General features: G+C 41.5%; 1 protein-coding gene across 17 annotated transcripts in view; it reads left to right on the forward strand.

Moving 5' to 3' along the window:
- Window positions 1-21,186, forward strand: part of TBL1XR1 (TBL1X/Y related 1) — a 166,829-nt gene that overhangs the window by 75,753 nt on the left and 69,890 nt on the right. For 4 of the 17 annotated variants that reach the window (XM_072752156.1, XM_072752166.1, XM_072752160.1 and 1 more), the window contains one exon: window positions 7,597-7,660. The exons of the other annotated variants lie outside the window; for them this stretch is intronic. The gene's annotated coding sequence lies outside the window, so the exon portion shown is untranslated. The remainder of the gene's footprint in view (window positions 1-7,596; window positions 7,661-21,186) is intronic. 17 annotated transcript variants of the gene reach the window in all.

Consider the following 21,186-nt stretch of genomic DNA (forward strand, 5'->3'; position numbering starts at 1 on the left):
TTGCGTGCCCTCAGTGGTTCACGTGGACAGCACAGCTTATATTTGCTTGTTTAAAGGTATCATTTTACATTTGGTGAAAAAGTTAAATGGAAACCGACTTGGCAAGCTAACGTCAGATACGAATTTTGACATTTTTTAGAATTACAAATATATCACTTATTTTATCCTATGTTTAGAATGAATTATGTTAAAAGACAGGATAGCCCTGATTTCTTAAAGGACAGTATTTCTGACAGGTTTTTGATAGAAACATGGTAGTTACATGATGATTTTGATTTACTGAAGTCAAAGCATTTATTGGTACTGCCTGGATTGAATAAGAACTCAAAGCAACCAGTCTGTAAGTTTCGGTTTTTCATGTGAAAATCTGTAAAGAAATATTTAGTAGAAACTCACAGGAGTGACTTTTTCCTCCTTCAGCAGGAGATAGAAATATAACACTTTAAAATTCTGAACCTAATTTAATTTAATGTACATACATTTTTTTCCTCCGTGCTCAAAAGACTTCAGAATGACTTTTTTTTTTTTTTTTTTGAGAAGGAGAAGGGGGGAGGGGAAGACAGAGAGGGAGAGAGTATCTCAAGCAGGCTCCAGGCCCAGCAGGAGCCCATGGGTGGGGGGGGGGGGTAGATTCCCAGGTCCCAAGATCATGACTTGAGCCAAAATCAAGAGTCAGACACTTAACTGAGCCACCCAGGCAACTCAGAATGACAATCTTCATTTAAATAATACTCTGCTGGCATGTTCTTCATTTTTAGAAACGTGACATCCAGGCCACCCCTGTCGGCCAAGCGTTTCTCTGGTATGGGACTGTGTCATTTCCCAGGAGAAGGGCTCCTTTTACTCGCATATATTGTTTTAAAATGATTGCCTGTGAATCCTATGCCAGGCACTGTTTAGCACTTTATAAAAATTATTTAACTCTTAAAATAGTGTATTTTCCATACGTCATAACAGAGGCACCAGGAGTTAAAGTCCCGTGTCTTTGATGGGCTAGCTCAGCCACTTTCGGAGCCTTGGGGTCCAGTGCAGTCGGTGTGGTTCCAGGGTACAGGTTCCTCCCCCTGTACCATAGCACCCCCCCCCCCCCCCCCCCCCGTTTGTCCTCCTGGAGTCTAAGCGGCACAGAGGAGCCACAGAGGCTGCTGGTGGCCGCTGATATGCTGGAATGCCGAGTTGGAAGGACTTAACAGGGCGCAGGTGCGACCCTTTATGATGTGCGACTGCAGTGACTTCCTTGCTGAGTGGTAGATCCGGGCTTTGCTCGAACATTTCATTTGATTCGTGTGACACTTTTCCATCATATTGAGCAGGAGAAAAGCACCTTTCTATAACATGTACCTACTACGTACAATTTTGTCACCTGTAGCAGAGTCTGACTTGGGAGACTCTTTATCCACATGTAGTAGCAGCTTTGCTCCTTTTGTGCTTTTAAATGATCCTTCCCTTCCTCTGTTTGTAGTCTTTTTCTGGGTCTCTTTCTGAGATGTCCTCACTACTGTCCGTCCTTTTCCAATTCATTTTTGGGGAGAGAGGTTGAGTTTATTTTTTTGTTTCTTACCATTAACCTTAAAATCAAATTAATAAGACTTTTAATTTACTTGATACAGTACAGTTCCCACTCTAGTTCTGAGAACTAGTCACTTTGCAATGCTAATATTTGAAAGAAATGATCCCTTCATGCCCTCCCCAATAGATTATTTATTGGAATCTGAGTAGTAAAACTCTCCATCCTGCCCTTTCCAGTGGTTTTTAACGCCCACTAGAATTACCTGGGGGAGCTTTTCATGCAACTGATGTGCAGATTCTACTCTAGACCAATTAAATCTGAGTGAGGGGCCCACTGTATTAGAATCTGGAGTCTGGAAAGGTATTTCTGTAGGACAGTTAATCAAAAACCCAACATCCCTAGCAGAACTGTTTCATTTCTGCTGGGAATATATTGTTCAGCAGAATGATTTCTGTGTTATACTAATTAGCTGTTCAAATTCTTGGTGTCTTGATCAAATATTCAACCCTTGGGAAGAGTGAGAAACCTAATACAATGTAGGAATTATATCAGCTTTTTCTTCTGACTTGTTAAGTGCTAAGGTACCTACCTGCCTGTGTGGTCATAGGCCGATTTGGTGTAGGCAAAGTTTGATTTTTCTTTGCATCCTGTTATTTCTCCGGTCCCGATGCTATTCCCGTTGCCTTCTATCACCCACCCCTCTGCTTGTTTCTTTCTCCCAAACTACTTAAAAAGTAAAAAGATGAGCTATTATCAGCTTTGTGTTAAGAAGAAAACAGTGTCAGATCTATTATTTCTAAGGCATCACAGATTATAAGTTGCACCATTAATTTAGTACTTGTTTTTTTTTTTTGAAAAAGGAAATTATACTTTGTTGATACCACTTTTGTCTTTAAAGCAACTGACAATAGTGTATATTGATCCATATGTTTTTATATCACCTTTCTAGTATCACAACTCAAGTTTGAGTCTAAGCCTTTCACACCTTCAGATTCTCTTAACATTTTGAAAGTTAGTGAACTGGAAACTTTTGATGGGTAGATGTAGTGCCTAAAAAATAAATTTGACTTTCAGTAACACTTGAAACTGCCCAAACCAAACTTTAATTTTAAACGCTCTGTGGCTTATATAAGAGAATTTGTATTTTTTATTGTCTTTAATTGCATCACTTAGTCTCTGACAGGCAAATTTCAGGGTACTTGATAGCTTATTTGTCTTATTTTTAGACAATTTTTTTTTTTTTTGGTATAAATTTAATACAGAATTCAGCCGCACATAATGCTACCAATGAAACTAACTCAACTGAAGTAAGTAGGAGGAGGAGGATTAGACACCAGTGCGTGTTTAAATTGTTTTCGATGTGGTTTTGTGGTATTGAATGTATCTGATTTTTAGGAAACTGGGATCATAATATACAGCTTTTGAATCCATTTATCCTGAGTTACCTAAATAATAAAGGGAAGTGGAAAATTATAGCCATTGATGGAGCTGTTTGAGCTGCTTTTCAATTTGATCTCAGAGTTGGTCTCCTTAGGATACTTCCTCTGTTAAGCTCTTTCCCCCTTTCCGCGAGCGGCATCATCTGCATTCCTGGAATATTATCTGTGTATGTGATTGGGTGGGAAGCAAAATGGGGAGAGGAGAGTACAGACATCTAGATGCTAATTTAGGCCTTGATGAATGCTTGGTATGTTATTAGAAATTGCCATGTGGAAGAAGACAGCTAATAAAGTCTTTTGTGAAACGGATCAATGGAATTGAGACGATTCAGTCAAAACTCTTTTGTTTTACAAATATTTTTCTTCTTTTATTGTTCCACTTACAAGTAATCACTGTTTGTTGTGTTTTCACTCATGTGCTAAGCACTTTAATTTGCTCTTTATCTGTGACTTTTCTTTTGCCAAGAAGTTCATTTAATATCTTTCTGAGCTGATTAATTATGTTGGGATCATTACGTTTTTCTCTTAATTCTTGGGATGATTTTCCCCAGTTCTTTAAATTTAAATTCATTTGTAATTTCTATTTTTTTTTAAGGATACCAGGTACAATTTCTTGAATTTGTTTCTGGCAGCTAGGTTCTAGATTAGGTTATGTTGCTACTTTAAGATTATAAGCACATTTTTGTTTTGTTTGCACCTTTCCCGAAGGGAAAGAACCCACAATCCATTAGCTTTTCAGGAAATCTATAAATCAAGTAAATTTACCTCTAGAGACTGCAGGTTAGTAATTTTGAATTTTAAAGGATCTTTGCATCTTAAAAAACAAATTCTCCTAATTATGTGTAGGTGGTAGATTTTAGAAGATGTCTGCTGAGTTAGCAGTGTCTATTTCTATGCTGAAATCCTATTCTAAAATTAATACTTCATCTACTTCAGGTAAAATGTTCTGAAATATAGATTGTAAAAGCAAAGCTTTTTATTTGGATACAAAACCAAAGCCCGCAAACCTTGATTGCATCACAAAAAGTAATGCAAATGGATTTAGTTGATGTAGTATTATACAAAGTCGGTGATCCTTTCACACTAATTTTATAATATAATTGATCACATGCACTTGAGTTTTCTTTTAATGTCAAAATATCAGCCTTTATTTGCCACTTCCTGGAAGTGGTACTAAAAATACTGGTTATAGCTAGGCCCTCCTAAACATTTTTAAAATGAAAATCCACCTTTAAGTTGTTCACCCTTACCAGTTTGATTTATTGATGCTGTAACAGTCTCTTGTGTTTTATTTTCAAATATGTACGTACCTATTCCCGCATTATATTATGAATATTACAGTACATATGGATCTTAAGGACTGTGTACATTCTGTGCACTATTCTTCATTCTCTTAGTTCTCTTGTGGACGAGCAAGGTGAACGAACAAGTCTCTGGAAGTCTGGTAGGGGAGACCTGATAAGAGAATAAGGCACTACAGGAGGAGGAATAAAGGAGGCTCATTTCGTCTCATTGGGCAGTGGGGTGAAAAATCAAGGGCGGAAGCTCATTTGGGCTGAACCTTGAAAGAGATGGGATAGGTTTGTGGCCAGAACGATAGTAGGAGGAAATTCCTGGTCGATGATTGGGTATGTCATGGCAGCCAGCGTGTGCAGAGAACAGGGGGACTGGTGACAGGCCATGGCAAGAGTGGGAGATGTTTGGCAAGTGAGATTGTAGAGGCAAGAGTAAAGGATACGCATTTTGATTCTTTAGGACAACTTGAATTACTTTAGTACAAGTAGTTTTAATATACGTTCTATGAGATTATCTTAAATACACTTTAGATTTCTGTAATTCTTTTGTAGAATATATAATTCTATCTTTTAAAATTCAGATAATTCATTTTATAAGCTGAAGAGTTGTGTGGTATGCTTTATAAACACACTCCACAGTGGCCAAGGTATGGCTAAAGGATTTGCCTAGGAAAGCAGCTAATATAGAATCCAAAATATGGCCCAGCATTTGTTTATTAAATATATATATACACATTTATTTATAATTATATTTTACAATATTATATATATGTATATTAGAAACTCCTCCATTTAGGAGTTCCTGGGTGGCCCAGTTGGTTAAGCATCGTCCGACTCTTGGTTTTGGCTCAGGTCATGATCGCAGGGTGGTGAGATGGAGCCCCACGTCGAGCTCCTGCTCAGTGGGGAGTCTGCTTGGGATTCTCTCCCACGGCCTCTCTCCCCACTCATGCTCACAGGCAGGCTCGTGTGTGTTCTCTCTCTCTCTCTCTCTCTCTGGATTAAAGAAATAAAATTTTTTGAAAGGAATTCCTCAGTTTTTCAGATTATATTGTATGTGCAAATGGCATACCTGTTGACATACTATTTTCCACCGATTTATTCACCCTTTGAATCCTAGGATCAGATATTTTTTTTAACTACTTAAGTGTTTATTAAATTACTATTACGACCCTTTCCCTATAGGAGGTATAATCTAAAAAGAAAAGCCAAATGAATCAATGAAGAAAACAAAACTAGAGAAAGGCTAACCAGAGAAAACTGAGATTAGAAACCTCCAGGAGTGTGATGAAAGAAAGATTCGGTAATCACAGAAAAGTAAGAGAAGAGAACCAAGCAGGGGAGGAACAAGAAAGACCAGCAACTGCAGTGATCTAATTTAGAATCTTCCAAAGGCAGTAAGATTTGTGTGAGTTTCTGTGTTGAGGTTTGTGTGCACATCCTGGTAGTTGAAAGCAAGTATCCATTGGGGTACAGAGCTTTTAGTCTGTTTAGGTTTTTTATATTTTTAAAAATTAAATGTTACTGATATTTAACATAGGGGTTCAAATTTGCACCCTTATTCAGCCCTGATGTCAGGAAGTCGTGTCTCAGGGGGCACATAAAGGGATTTGGAGGAGTGGGAGCTCCACAAAGTAGTAGGAGCACTCCCAAGTCCTTTGCTCCGTTTCTGGCAACTGCCATGTGTCTGGCTTAGTTTTATAAGTTTACTTGTGCTTGATTATGTAGATTTATGGCTTATATGATCTAGTTTCAACTAGACCCCACAAAACAGACTAATAATTTAAAGATTCCTACAAAAAAAAAACCCTGAATATAAGAATATAAATAAGAATAGGAAACAAGATAATGGTAGAGCGAATACTCAAGTTAGTAAAATGAGGTTTTCACCTGCCACAATTGAATCATTTTAGAAGATGGTTAAGAATATAAGAGATTATCAAGAAGAGTATTTGACATAAAGGCACACATCTTTGTTTTTTACTTGTGTTTTCTGCGTTGTAAAATGTATGTAATTCAGGAGCACATGCTAATCATTCATAAATAAATAGGATGAATGCATGTGCCAGAACTTGTCTCTGATACACGGGCACTCCGCTGATTTTTGGATAACAAGTGGCCCTGTATAGCTTATAGCTCAGAGATTCATGAAATCTGTATGCTGGAACAATCGATGTCTGTGACAGATGGCCCGGAGGTAAGCAGAGCCTGGCGGCGCCCTGGTTGTTGTTCGGCCTCCGTCGTGATGTCCCCGGAGCGGGTCTGCAGTAGGTACGAGAAGGGCTGTGCGCTGCCGTGTCCCGGCGCCCCGCGGCCGGTCGGCTCGGCGGGCGCCCTGCTCCCTGAGCGCCGCTGTGGTTCCCAGGCCTTGGGCTCCCGTCCCGGAGGAGGAGCCGATGCCTGGGGACCCTGCGGCGGTGCGCGGTGCTCGGTGCTCGGTGCTCCGGCGGGGCCTGGCCCTGAGCTGGCCATGAGCGTGCGACGGGAGCAAAGCCCCGCGATTCCGCGTGTGCTTAGTGCTCGCTCTCGGGTCTGCTCCCTGAATTCACCGGGTCGGGGTAGCAGGTGAAGCCCTGCAGCCCCCTTCTCGGGGCCTCGGCCGCCACGGCCCCCTCGGCCCCCACGGCCCCCTCGGCCCCCTCGGCCCCCACGGCCACCTCGGCCACCATGGCCCCCTCGGCCCCTTCGGCCCCCTCGGCCCCCTCGGCCCCCACGGACCCCTCGGCCCCCTCGGCCCCCACGGCCCCCTCGGCCCCCTCGGCCCCCACGGCCACCTCGGCCACCATGGCCCCCTCGGCCCCCACAGCCCCCACGGCCGCCTCGGCCTCCATGGCCACCACGGCCCCCACGGCCCCCTCGGCCCCCACAGCCCCCTCGGCCTCCATGGCCACCTCGGCCACCACGGCCCCCACAGCCCCCAGCCCCCACAGCCCCCTCGGCCCCTCGGCCTCCATGGCCACCTCGGCCCCCACAGCCCCCTCGGCCCCCACAGCCCCCTCGGCCTCCATGGCCACCTTGGCCACCACGGCCCCCAGCCCCCACAGCCCCCTCGCCCCCTCGGCCCCCTCGGCCTCCATGGCCACCTCGGCCCCCACGGGTCCCGGGGTCGGCCTGGGACTCAGGCTTGGGACGGCGGGCGAGGCCTGTGCCCCGGAGCTCGGGGCCGCGGTGGCGGCTCCTGGGCCCCGGGCCGTGAGCTCGTGCGGTCCCTGCGGGCAGCGAGCCCGGCCCTGGGCCCCGTGGCGCCGGCGCGGCGCCGGGAGTCACGTCGTGCCCCGCCGGGGAGGTGAGCGGCGGCGGGCCGGCCGCCTGGCGGAGGGCGCACTGAATAGCTTACTTTCCTTTTCCTCAGCGTCAGCAGCCGTGACGGGCGGCCCGGACCCCAGCCGCGTCCCCGGCTCAATGCCCCGCCAACGGTAAGCTGCCACCCGGTCGGCGGTCGCTCTGCGGTCGCTCCTTCCTTGCTGTGGGCGCCTGTGAAGAACCTGTAGTTTCTCACGGTTTGGCGAAATGCGTCTGTGCTCCCAGAGTAGAGGGACGCGCTTGACAGCATGTGCCGTGTAAGGTCCCTAAGGTAATTCTTGGCTTGAGTTAGAAAAGGAAGAGGGGCCCCTTCCCTCGGAGACCCCGGCACCCGCGGCTTAGGCCCCCGCTTAGCCCGCCGCCGGGCGAGGGCGCTGCCCCGGGGCTCGACCCCAGGCCTGAAGCAGCCGGCTCCGTTTCGCGACTAGAACCTTCTTGTTAGACTTAGGCTGCAGCATCAGTAACAGCTCTTGTGCTTGTCAGTCACCTCACTAAAACGGCCCTTTTGCGTATTGTATTTATCTTAACGTTTATAGACCATGGGCAGTTAAACGGCTAAGATCCTGCTTTTAGCGAAGGAACGATTTTCAGGAGAACCGTCCTCCCTCTTTTTTTTTTTTTTTAAATTTTTATTTATTTATGATAGTCACACAGAGAGAGAGAGAGAGAGGCAGAGACACAGGCAGAGGGAGAAGCAGGCTCCATGCACTGGGAGCCCGACGTGGGATTCGATCCCGGGTCTCCAGGATCTTGCCCTGGGCCAAAGGCAGGCGCCAAACCGCTGCGCCACCCAGGGATCCCCCGTCCTCCCTCTTAACGCGCCCGTCTTAGCCGCCTTCCTCTGGAGCAAGAGTCCGCACGGGGGCTGAGGCCGCCCTCCCTTCTGCAGGTGCCCTGGGCGACTGGCAAGGACTCCTGTAAAATTAGATGACACAACCGGACTCCGTTTCTAAGGTTTATTCTCCTGTAGCCTAAGCGAGCTCCCTGCCGTTGACTAAAATCACCATGATTCTCCCACACAAGAAGTAATTCCTTACCTAATGCCCTTGGTATGTATTGTCGAGTCAATAAATAAATAGTAGACAAATGAATTTTCACTTTTTGGGTTCTTTAGAATTAGTTGCTTAACAATAATTTATTTCAAAGTATTTCTTATAGTGCATTATTAGATTTTTAAATTACTTAATCACATTCTTATTTTCCACATTAAATCAGGTAGCTGTAGAAGCCGATAAAGGCTCATAGAACTTGGTGGGAAATCAGTCTGAAACTAAAGCTACTAAAAATTAACTAGAACCAGGATAAGTGGGTGAGATGAGTTCTCTCTGAACATATTCCTAGGAAATGATTCATTTTGGAGATGGACTTTTCAGTATGTTGGTAAGAAGGTTTCCTCTCCCCTTTCCCGTTCTTTCTCAGCAGTTAATGGAAAATGTTAAGGAAATTAAGAATTTTTGGTGCGGCCCTACCCAGCAGGCAGGATGCCGAGGCTCTTCATTAACTTAGGAGCCCTCGCTGGCCTCTTCAGGGTGCTTGGGCGACTCAGTGACCGTTGCTGAATCTGCTGTTTGCTCTGGAGTGTTCCAGTTTCTTATGCAAGAAACAGCTCTGCTGGTAAATCAGCTCCATCCTTGGGGTTACCTGCTCCCGGCTTTGTGTTTAAAGTTCACATTTGAAACCTGTTGGTTCTCTTGACGGTTGGAGCCTTAACTGTTGGTGGCAGGTCACCCATGAGAACCCATGGTGCAGGCCAGTGGGCACCTGAGGTGCAGGTGCAGCGCAGCTGGCTCCCTCCCGGAGCTGCTTATCTTCAAGTAAATTTTTCAGGGTCCCCCTCGCAGAGACTACACATTGTGTTGTCTTTGGAACAGCTCATAGACTACCGGTATTTCATATCAGATGATTTCCAACACATTTGCCAGTTTTGTTGACAAGTCCTGAAATCATTTTTATGTCATGATCGCAGAGATTTATGCTCATATATGTTAGTTCTAAATGAGTGTCAGTGTTAGAGATGAAGAAGGCCAAGATTGTAACAGCTGAGGACACCACAGCCATTTGTATACATTTGCCTGATGTGCTAGTACATTTGTAGGTGTTGGTTCACAGTGGGAGTTTTCTCATGAACCTGACAAATGCCCAGTTTTTAGTTAAACCTGTGCTATGTAGTATCTTGTGTTTTTTCCCCTGAAAATGCCATAAAGGAATGCTTTGTGGGAATGTATACCTAGCCCTGGGGAATGTCCCTACTCTCAACTTTGTGATATAAATAAGGATGAGGGATTTGTAATAGTCTTTTTTACTTACTCTTTACTTGCCTAGATACAAGTTATTTTAACTCCAATTGCACCTTACGTCATTATGATTTACAGCTACTTTCCTAAATAAATGTTGTGTACTATTTTCTGTAAATATCTCATGGTATTCATAAAACACATTGGCCAACAAGTGTATGTTATTATTTGAGCTTTTTATATTGTGCACGTTTTCAAACATACACTGAAGAAGACAGACTAGCATCATGAACTCTGACCCAGCTCTGTCCCAGCTGCAGTAGCCACCAATTTGTTTCATTTTTAACCACCTGGTTCTCATGTTTCCCTCCACCCTTTCCCCCCCAGTTATTTTAGAGCTAGTACATGTAGCATATGATTTCATTCATAATCTATGTAAGTATGTGTGTCTATGCAAGATACAGACTGTTTAAAAATATATATACCACAATACCATTATCACACTTTAAAAATTGGCATTTTTTTAATTTAAAAAGCGGATTTAAATATAGTTCTGAAAAATTATAGTAAAAACCATAAAATGTGTTACCTTAAACATTTTCAGATGTACACTTTTTCATCTTAGAAGAACTTTTTCATCTTATAAAACAAATACCCCCATTTCCCCCTTTTAACAGCAACTGGCAACAACCATTTTATTTTAGTTTTGGTTTTATGAGTTTGATTGTGTTAGCTACTTTACACAGTGTAAGTGGAATCCTACAGTCTTTGTCTTGTCACTGGCTTATTCGTGTAATGTCTTCTGGGTTCATCAGTTTTGTGACATGCTGCATGTGACACGATTTCTTTCTTTCTAAAGGTTGAGTATTCCATTATATGCATATACTGTATTTTCTTTATCGATTTGTCAGTGAACATTTCCGTTGCTTCCATCTTTGGCTGTTATGAATAATGCTGCAGTGAACTTGCGTGTACAAATATTTCTTCAGAATTCTGCTTTCACTTCTTTTGGGTATAATAAACCCAGAAATGAGACTGCTGGATCATAGGTGAACCTGCACACGGTTTTCCAGAGTGGTTGCGCTATTTTCCATTCCCACCAAAGTGCACAGGGGTTCTGATTTATCTTTCTCTACATTTTTTTCCAATACTTTGTTATTTTCTGTGGTGTTCTTTGTCCTTTTTTTTCTTTTTCTTGGGGGAGGGTAGTGAACATTTTAATGGATATGAGATTATGATGATAATTTCTTAATATCACTAAATAATCATTTAGTTTAAGTTTTCCTCATTTGCTCATAAATAACGTTTCTGCAAAATCGAAACAAAATCCATACATTTGGTTGGTTGGTATACATCTTACTCTTCTACCTCTTTACTTCATTTTTTCCCAGTTAGTTTATTTGCCATGTGAGGTTTCCTCAGTCTGTTGTGTTAATTGCATCCCTACAGTAAAGAGCCTCTCTTTCTTGCAGATCAGTAGTTCTATCTGAGAGCTTGATCTAATTCAGGTTTTTCTTACTTTATTTTGGGTGTGTGGGTAACAGAATATTTCATAAGGAGGTGCTTAAGTACTCCATGAAGAAGTACCCTTTTTAATTGTCTCTTGTTGTGATATTAGGTGACTGCTGACCATTGCCTAGATCTCTTATTTCCGTGAGAACATTCAAGATGTTGCTATCCCAAATATGTCAGGGCTTTATTTAGGATCTGTGGAGAGAAACTTCCCTCATGAGATACTTGGTTATTCTGATACTTGGTTACACAGTTTGCATAGGAAAGGCATACTGAATACTTGATTCACTCCTTTATTTACCAGTTTTCAAAGTTACTGGTTGTTTCCTAGAGTCTTGGAGAAGTAGACCAATGAGGATTTTTTTTAAATGCCATTGAGCTTATGGATTTAAATATTTTATTTCGTATGTTGACTACATTGCAGTTTTTACTCTTATTATGATGCTCAGATGGTCTTGGCCAAAGGAGCCTTTTTAAGTTGGCTTTTACAAAAACTTTTTTTTAAATACATTTATAATGTTCTGTTTTATTAAATATAAGTGTAATATGAATATATTAAAATAATATAGACTATATAAATGAAACGTAAGATAGAAATATATAAATATATAAAATGCATATAGAACTATTATATGGTTTTTATCTTAATATATATTTATATATTTAAACCAGTACCACTAATATGGCTCCTAAAAACAGCTATTTTGGCCTCTGTCCTGCCAGGGTTTACAGAGTATTATGTTCTATAGTACTTGAACTAAATCTACTTGTATCATTTTTCTGCCATCTTGTTATATAGTCAGGTCCATTTGTTTCATTTGTTTTTTAGTATTTAGAATTTGAACATTTTGGTTTAGTTTTGTCTTGATTATATATAAAACATTTATGTTACTTCGAAATAAGGTACCTTTCTTTGTATTTTCTTACTCCCCTTCTAGGTAATCAGTTTTATCTATATCGTTAATTTAAAAAATATATAAGAAAACTCATGCATGTATTTATATTGGAGATCATCTTTTTTAAAAATATTTTATTTATTTATTTATTTATTTGAAAGCGAGAAAGAGAAAGAAAGCAGGAATGGGGTGAAGGGCAGAAGGAGAAGCAGACTCTGCTGAGCCAGGAGTCTGATGTGGGGCTCGATCCCAGGACCCCGAGATCATGAGCTGAGCCGCCAGCAGACGCTTAACCAGCTGAGCCCCAGGAGCCCCTGGCGATCACCTTATAGCACTATATAGAGTCCGTCCTCATTCCTTTTGATGGCTGTCTGGTAGTCCAGTACATGGATGTATCATATCTGTTTGAAGAGTGAGAGTTTTAGGTATGATCATAAATAGGGATTTGTTTTTGTTTTTGTTTTAGGCAATTTGCCAAATTCCCTTAGGTTTTATGACATCTTATGTTCCTTCCAGCAATGGATTAGGGTGCCTGTTTACTCATTGTAAACAGTGGATGGGCAGAACTTTTTGAGTATAGATACATAGGGGTGTGTGCATATTTTTAATCTGTTAGATGAGAAATGGTATCTCACTGTACTTCAAATTTGCATCTTTTTGTATGTTTTAGAATTGTTTATCTTTTTCTTTGAACTGTTTAAAAGATAGGTTTTCTTGAAAATAAGATTATCTATCAAATCTTTTGACCAGTCCTTCAGACCTCCTGTTTTCTCTTGTTCTGATTCTGTAGTCATCACACAACTTCTTAAAAATCATTTGGTTTAACAACAAGATTTTCCTACCCAGAAAAGAACCACACTGACCATTTGTTTTAGATTTGATTTCCATGGAATCATACCCTTGAGACAACTCTATTTCATTTGAAAAGTGACCCGGGAGAGTTCCTGTAGGGGCGGGCCGGGCTGTCAGATAAAGAGGCCAGTACAGACAGAGGCCTTACAAAGTAGGTCCTTGTTGTGGGTGGTTGGGGCTCAGATGCTGTGGCTCCCTCTGGGAGACAGACTAGAACATGCCTCTGAGTCGTTCCGCTCCAGGGGCAAGGACGCTGGGGTAATTGGTCTCCCGGCTCCCTGTCCGTCCTGGTAGAGTCCTGCTCTGAGGTGCGGAGGGCACCGGCTCCTCAGCAGCTCCTCCCTCAGCGAGCCTGTGTTTGTGGAAAGAAGCTGCTTGGTTCCTCCGGAAGGTTGAGTGCTGAGGAAATGGGGACCTGGTGCTGCCTGCACCTGTTGCACCAGTGACTGTTCCGGGCTGCAGTCACATTTCTCTGTGTTAGTAAATCATTCTTCTCATTCATAAACTGGTCAGGTGTGTTTGGTTAGCATCTATTCTCCCAGAACTTGATTGTCTTAAGAGAGCTGGTAAAAGTAAGTAATGGCTTGCTAGATTGAAGATAAGGCGCCGGAGTTGTGACCCTCCCAAGAAGGATCTCGCAAGAAGCAGCGTAGTGCATATTGAGGAGCCAGTCATCTGTTCCCTTTTAGTACCTACTTTTTAATTATCTCATCTCTAAACGAATTTGTTCCTTTCATTGCAGGAAAATTCATTGTCATTATTTATTACGTCTTTCACTGTCCTGTAATTTTGAAATGGTGTTACTAAATGGGAAGAATGAATGGCATTGCCATATAGATGGCATCGTGTGAAGTATTTATTTTCTTTTGGTTGAGAATTTATGCCTCTGGAGAACTCATTTTCCAATCAGCTGTAAAATGGTTACATTGAAAAACTCTTAATCTTCAGGGATCCCCCCCCCCCCCCCATAATGGATGAAGGTGCAAAAGGCTCAGTTTCTTTCAGAAGGACTTAGGCCTTTGTATATGTCTGAGCACTTGTCTCTTTGAAAATGTATGGTTTATCTTTTATTAAAAACTTAAAAAGATAAACTCAGAAAAGCAGAGCATGTACGCATTGGACTTATATTCAGTGGATACCCCATATCTTTACCATTGGAGGATGGTTATTGATGTGAGGCTTTTATAACTAAAATGGGACCTGAGAGATTGTGGTTATCTATCATCTGAAAGTCAAAGAAAGAAAGCTTGGATTCTTACATGGATTTAAGCCTTACATTAAATGTAATGGTAGAACTTGTTATGGTGGTTTGCTCTTGTTTGGAAATTTATCTTCATGCTTCACGTGATTCTGGTGTCTGTTCCATAGGTTCTTAACATAGGCATCATGCAGCCAGAAACAAAATCTAGCTCTCTTCTATGTCAAGGAACCCAGAATAGAGTGAGAGCAAAAATTTAAAACCCGCATCGAGGTAGAAGGATGGGTGGCTGATGGAATGAGGTTAAAAGCAAGAGTGTCCTATCCCTGATTGTTTTCTGACCTTACTTTTAAGTATCTCCAACTTTTCAAGCTGTCCAGACTATGTTGAATTCAGTCTTCTAGATTCTAGCACATTCAGAGTTGGGCCACATGCTTTCATATTAGCAACCTAGCCATAACCCTTGAAACTGCAGGCCGTTGCAAGTTTCTTGTGTGTATTGAAGCCATTAGGAGTCCGTTTTTTTCCATCCTTCCTTCCTTTCATCAATCCATGCATCTTTCTAGTGGATAGTGATACGTTTTTTTCTTACTTGATTTTTAAGTTTTTGCTCCCAAAAGAAATAAGCTTAGTATAGTTTGGTATGTAAAAGACTAGAATTTCTGGTTTAAATAGGTGCTGCTTGTTCTCTTCTCCACATTTTGCCTTTTGAAAGCCAGCTACTTTCATAGCTTTTGATTGTTTTTTCCCTGGTTCATTGGAACAGAGATCCTTCACGATGACTGTTTTCTCTCCTTCTCTGTAATTACTGATTTCCTCCTATAAGGAGGATCTTAAAAAAAAAAAAAAGACATTACAGTTCTTATTTCACTGTCTTATATAAAGGACAGTCTGATTTGATGTTTATTTCCAGTCAGATGTTTAATGGTATCATTTTGAGATCATTATAATCTGATACTTTTTATTTGATGAGGGAGCCAGTGAGCGGGGGAGGGGCGGAAGGCGACTCCAGGGGAGAGAGACGCTGGAGCAGGTTCCGTGCCCCGTGGTGCCCCGTGGTGCCCCATGTGGGGCTTGAACTGACGACCCTGAGATCATGACCTGAGCCGCCACCCAGAGTTGGGCGCTTAACCCACGGAGCCACCCAGGCGCCCTTGTAATCTGATACTTTTAAAAAATGACTTAGAACATAAGGGTTTACAAATTTAGAACAGATTACATAGAAATACGTTAAATGTATAGGAGACACTGAAAGGCATTTTGATTAAAAAAATCAGACCAGAAATGGAAGGAGTAGTGAGTGTTCTGGGGTAGAGAGTAAGTAAGTATCTTACTTAAATATCTCTCTAACCTTGTGAGGTTGTTAATACCTCTGTTTTATAGATGGGAAATCCATTATTCCTGCTTATAATCATGTAGACATTAAACTGTAGAGTCTGCTCTGAACCAGGTCTTGTTTCCACAGTTCTGTCCTCTCCTGAGAATGTCTGCACTTCTGAGAAGACTGGAACTGTGGCAAGGTGAAAGTGGGGTGGGACCCTAGGTTCTCGCAAAGAGCACTTGTCTTTTATTTTCCATAAGAAACAGTTAAGGAATAAAATTGTTATACTGTCTTTCAAAACAGAAGAAATTCTGTCTTAAAAATATAGTGATTTCAGCATTTGTACATTTAAAGTTTTTGTTATTTTCATTTAAGGGGGGGAGATTTGATATTTTGGCTGAAATTTCAGAAGCTAATTCACAATAATATTGTGTACATTTGAAGTGTATTTTGTGTTTCCTTCCCTAATCTTTAAAAGCATTTAATTGAGAAATGTATTTTGTTTTATAATGCCTTTTAATATATTCCCTACAAGATATTTCCTCCCCACAACTGGGTACCATGAAGTAAACAGTGGCTTTCGTAAAAAGAAATACTTTAAATTCAGATATTTTGAAATGATATGCAAGTCATTTATCTGCCCCCCCCCCCCCCCCCCCCCATAGTAGGCTCTACTCATAGGAGAGATGGAAATTTGTTTCAAAGACAAACTTTCTCTGATCTACCTGCCATGTAGGGCTGACCTTTTTATCACCCCCAGTGTGTAGTTTGTGTGGGATAGGACTCATTGAGACACCTTGGCTCTGGTTTGCCATCATGTCCCACTCCCCTTGCCCTTCCGCCTCTGCAGCTAGACCTGCAGTGTGTGGTGTAGGCACTAGTGACATGTCATACTGAGCACGTGCAATATGACACGTCATAGTTAAGATGTGCTATAAATGGAAAATGCACATTAGATTTTGAAGACAAGGTAAATTCTTGATTTTGAAATATTGATTGCAAGAAATGATCACATTTGGGTTAAACATATATCATTTATACTTTATTGGGTTATATATTGGGTTACATAGATCTTAGTAGAATAATTGCCCCCTGTTTCTCTTTAAAATTTTCATGAGACTGCTAGAAAATTTCGAATTACATAATGTGGTTTCCACTGTGGCTTGCTGCCAGTGTTGCCCTGGACCTTGCTAGTCATAGCTCCCTGACCTGTAGGTTCTCCTTACCTCCCAGAAGTAATCAGAGCCGTGAAGAATCTGGCTAATGCTAAGACCTGGGGAAACAGGAGTGACCCTCAGAGCATTCCTAAAATTAGATCATGGTAATGCCAAGTGAACTAGAGGAGAGACCCAGCCCGTTCCAAAGGTGTTACCAGAGATTCTTGGTCGTGTCACAGGAAAGAATTCAAGGGCAGACACACATCACAGGGGATGAATGACACAAACAAAGTTTACTAAGTGAAAGTACATACTCTGGAGATGTGAGAGCTGGGCCGGGAGGAAACTGGAGCACGTGGGCTGCACGCCGCAGGGAGAGAGGCCTTGGCCTGGGGTTGGGTTTCCATCTTTTATTGAAGGCTGTCAACTAGGGGGGAGAGTATTCATTACCTGGGACGGGGATCCAGGGCTTGAGCTGCTCCTTCCTGATTTGGCCCGTGGTTTCAGTCATGGCATCCACTGTCTTGGGCCTGACCATTGTGCTGAGGCCTCACGGGGAGGGCTGCCAGGGCAGGCCTCTGACCTTCCCCATGGTTGCCCGTGACTTGGCGCCCCCGGCCTCCGGGAGTCCTGCTAGAACCTAGCTGACTGCCGACGCTTAACAATGGGGCAGCGCCATAAAGCCAAGTAAGTTGTCCTCCGTCATTACCGGGAAGGAATTAAAGCTCAGAGAAGTGATGGCACCTCACATGCTTTGTCGTAGTTACAGAGCGAGACTTGAACCGATGTCCTCATGTAATCCAGCATTCCTCAAAATTCTGTGTAATACACATTATATAGAATCAGAATATTTTTCAGAGATGAATCATGAGAGCTTGCTCAGGAAGAGATGGAATAATAAAAACTAAAGCATTTTAGTTAGAGATTGCTAGGTTTTGTGTTTTGTTTACTGTTTGGTGCTAAAGATGCAAAATGTTGGGAAATTTTTCTTAGATACTTTTCTTATCTATTTGTGTTGTTTTTCTTTTTTTGGCAAATCAGTTATTCACTGTTTGCTTTCCTTTGTACCTGTTATCTTGTCAAATCATTTTTCCCCCTAGATTTTTCCCAGCTGTAAAGTTTCCATTTAGTTCTTTTTATATTTTGCACTTCTGGGAACTTCTCACTTTCCTGTAATTTCAAATATAGGCCTTTACTTTGTAGGATGGATTAAAATAGCTGTCTTAACATTTTTGTTTTGATAATTCTCACATCTGGATAATCTCTAGGTTGTTATGTCTTCTGGTCTTTTTCTTTGAGAATTGGTCACATTTTCCTGATTCTGTGTATTAAATAATTTTGGATTTGTATCTTATCAGACTAATGTTATGGGTTTTGTTTGTTTGTTTAAATAAACGGGTGATCAGCGTGATTAGGTTCAGACTGCAAGTTCTCACTGTTGCATGGGCGTGGTCACAGTTTCCAGCACCAGTTCAGTTTTCAAAGGCTTTGCTGTGCTGCTTTGGGCCTACTCCTTGCATGCACCTCTCAGGGTTCGTATGGAACCTGAATAGTGGCTTTTGTCAGAAGGTCTCAAAACCTTAGCTTCTTTGGGTATGTTCTGCAAACATGTCTTGGGATGCCTTTGGGACTTGCATTGGTTCATGTACAGAATTACAGTATTCCCTCCTCCATCTCTCATCATCTTCAGCTCCTAGAAGGCTTTTCTTGGTTTAGTTTGACTCTTTGGATCGAAAGGGACTAGATCAGTCAAGCTCTTGTGGAGAAAAAAAACAAAAACAACCCAAGAGATTTGTTAATTACAGTTTTTCTTGAAGTGGAAAAATAGTTAAAATTTTAAAAATGAAGTAGTGGCTTCTCCTGGACAAATCCTCCCACAGATTTTGACTACAGCCTCTGGACAATATGTGAAAAAACATGTGGACACCGTAGAGCAAACAAAAACAAGTAGAAGTGGACTTGGTGGTTTTTTAAAAAATTAAAAAAAAGATGGCCCTTGGGTGAGTTTCTCATCTCACTGGTGGTGGTCTTCAGGCAGGCTCCTCCTGGCTTGTCTGCAGTCTTTCTGGCTTGAGGAGGAATCAGATCAAATTTGAAAATAACCACAGCAGTAGAGTATGGGAGTCCAGCAGGAGGAAGAGGGAGGAGATCCCAGAAGAGAAAGAACCACAGTGGTGGAATGCCAGATTGTGTGTGTAAACTCTGCCAAATATGTGGCTGACCCCTAAACTGGAAGCAGTTCAGATGTCTGTCAACAAGAAAATAGTTAAACTGCTGTGTGCGTACAACACAATACTGCTAAGCAGCAGGAAGGGGCAGTCTTGATACCTGCCGCAACTTGGATTCATTTCTGAAGCACAACGCCAAGCGAACGTAGCCTTACAAAAACCACAGCATAATGATGATTCCCTTTCTATGAAGTCCTAAAAACAGGCAATTTTACCTATTGTGTGTTGGGTTGGAACAGACAAAACTAATGTTGGAAAAAAAAAAAACTGGTTGGCAGGGCTTAGAAAAGTGGATGCATGGCTGTTGGGGACAGGGATTAAGTAGGAACGGGCACATGAGAACTATCTAGGGTGATGGCAATACCCAGGGTCCTGTTAGGGATTTGGGTTGCTTGAGTTTATCATTGAGTGGTAAGCCTAGTATCTACCCATTGTATTTTGTGTAAATATTTCCTTTGAAAGAAACACTGCGTTAAATACTGAACTGTAATCAGTGATAGAGAAGCTGAAGCACATATGGGGAAAGTATACGCATCTGCAGCATGATATGAAATGCCTCAGAAATTAAGATCGATTGAAAGAATAGTAAGACAAATAGAAGGAAATGTTAATTCTAGATCTTGATGGTGGCTCTGTGAATACTCTGTACAGTTTTTTAAATGTTTTCTGTATGTATGAAAATTTTCACAATAAAGTGTTATAAAAATACTAGTAGGTAGTGTTTTTCTAAAGCAGTTTCCTGTTGGTTAATAGGTTGTTGTTAGTAACTTTCATCAAAATGGGTATTTTTTTAAATTGGAAGTTTGTGCCTGTGCACTGAGCTCTGAACTTTATAGAATGCAGAAAGACACAGAAATAAAAACGAACAATACAAGAAGACAAAACCTACCCACACAAATTATTTGATTACTTCAAAGTGATATAGCGAAGGCTCATTAAGATCATTTATAATACATATATTCTGAGGGGATGGATACATAATTAGAGTATGCTTGGAGTCAAGTATGATTAATGGGAAATGGAATCCCTCGGGTTGCTTATTTTGAACAAGTTTTTGAAAATACTATTAGAGGCAATTATTAGATTCCCTATTTTTTTTTAAGGATTTTGTTTATTCATGAGAGACACAGAGAAGGGGGGGAGGGGAGAGAGAGAGAGAGAGAGAGAGGCAGAGACACAGGCAGGGGGAGAAGCAGGCTTCATGCAGGGAGCCTGACGCAGGACGCGATCACAGGACTCGGAATCACGCCCTGGGCTGAAGGCAGGCGCCAAACCGCTGAGCCACCCAGGGATCCCCTCGATTCCCTGTTTTTTAAATTGACCTCGGTATCATTTATGAATTTTTGGCTTAGGATACATTTTTTAAAGTGTGTTGTATTCATTTATCAAAAGAGGAATGCTGCATAATTTTTATGCTGAAATTGTTAACAAGTGTAGTGCCATTACAATATAATATCCAGTATTAAGTACAGCATTATAAAATATTAATTCATTTCTTATCCTCAGTTTATTTACTCTTAGGAAATCTCTTCTTATAGGCTAGAGTTTTAAAATGTATATATCAGAATAGATTTTAAGTAGGTGAAGATGAGAGAAAAGGCACTAGCATTAAAATAATTGTAGGGGCATCCGGGTGGCTCAGTCAGTTAAGTGTCTGCCTTTTGCTCGGGTCATGATCTCAGGATCTTGGGCTCGAGCCCCGCATCGGGCTCCCTGCTCTCGTTCTTGTGCGCGCTCTCTCTCTTTCTCAAATAAATAAAAATTTAAAAATCTTTAAAAAATTAAAATAAATAAAAATTGTAATTATGAGATGTGAGATTTTTAGCCATTAATTTGATCAGCTCAGGGCCTTTTTTCTTGTCGGTTTTTCCTTCCCCAGTCCTGAAACGAGAATTTCCAACAAAACTAAGCAGTTATTAAATATATTTCAGAAAGTAAAAAGTATGTATGAAATTGTATGATGTTACAAGGGCTTCACATTTTCTTGCTAACCAAAATAGTCAGAGTTGGACTTATTTTTGGCCTTTTGTCTTTTTAATCTCCAATTGTATTGCAGTAATAGAAAGGATTACCATTTCTAGGTAATATAACTTTTTCAGAGCACTTTGCTGTGTTGTGCCCAGCTATAGCCATTTAAATTGTTTCAAGAATTCTTTATTACTGATATCTAAATGAGGTATTTTGGTCTTTGAACAAATTATACTGTGTGCTGACTTATATAAGTGGTGGAAAGAATTACAA

The sequence above is a fragment of the Vulpes vulpes genome, chromosome 3, assembly GCF_048418805.1.
Source record: "Vulpes vulpes isolate BD-2025 chromosome 3, VulVul3, whole genome shotgun sequence".
Lineage (NCBI taxonomy): Eukaryota > Metazoa > Chordata > Mammalia > Carnivora > Canidae > Vulpes > Vulpes vulpes.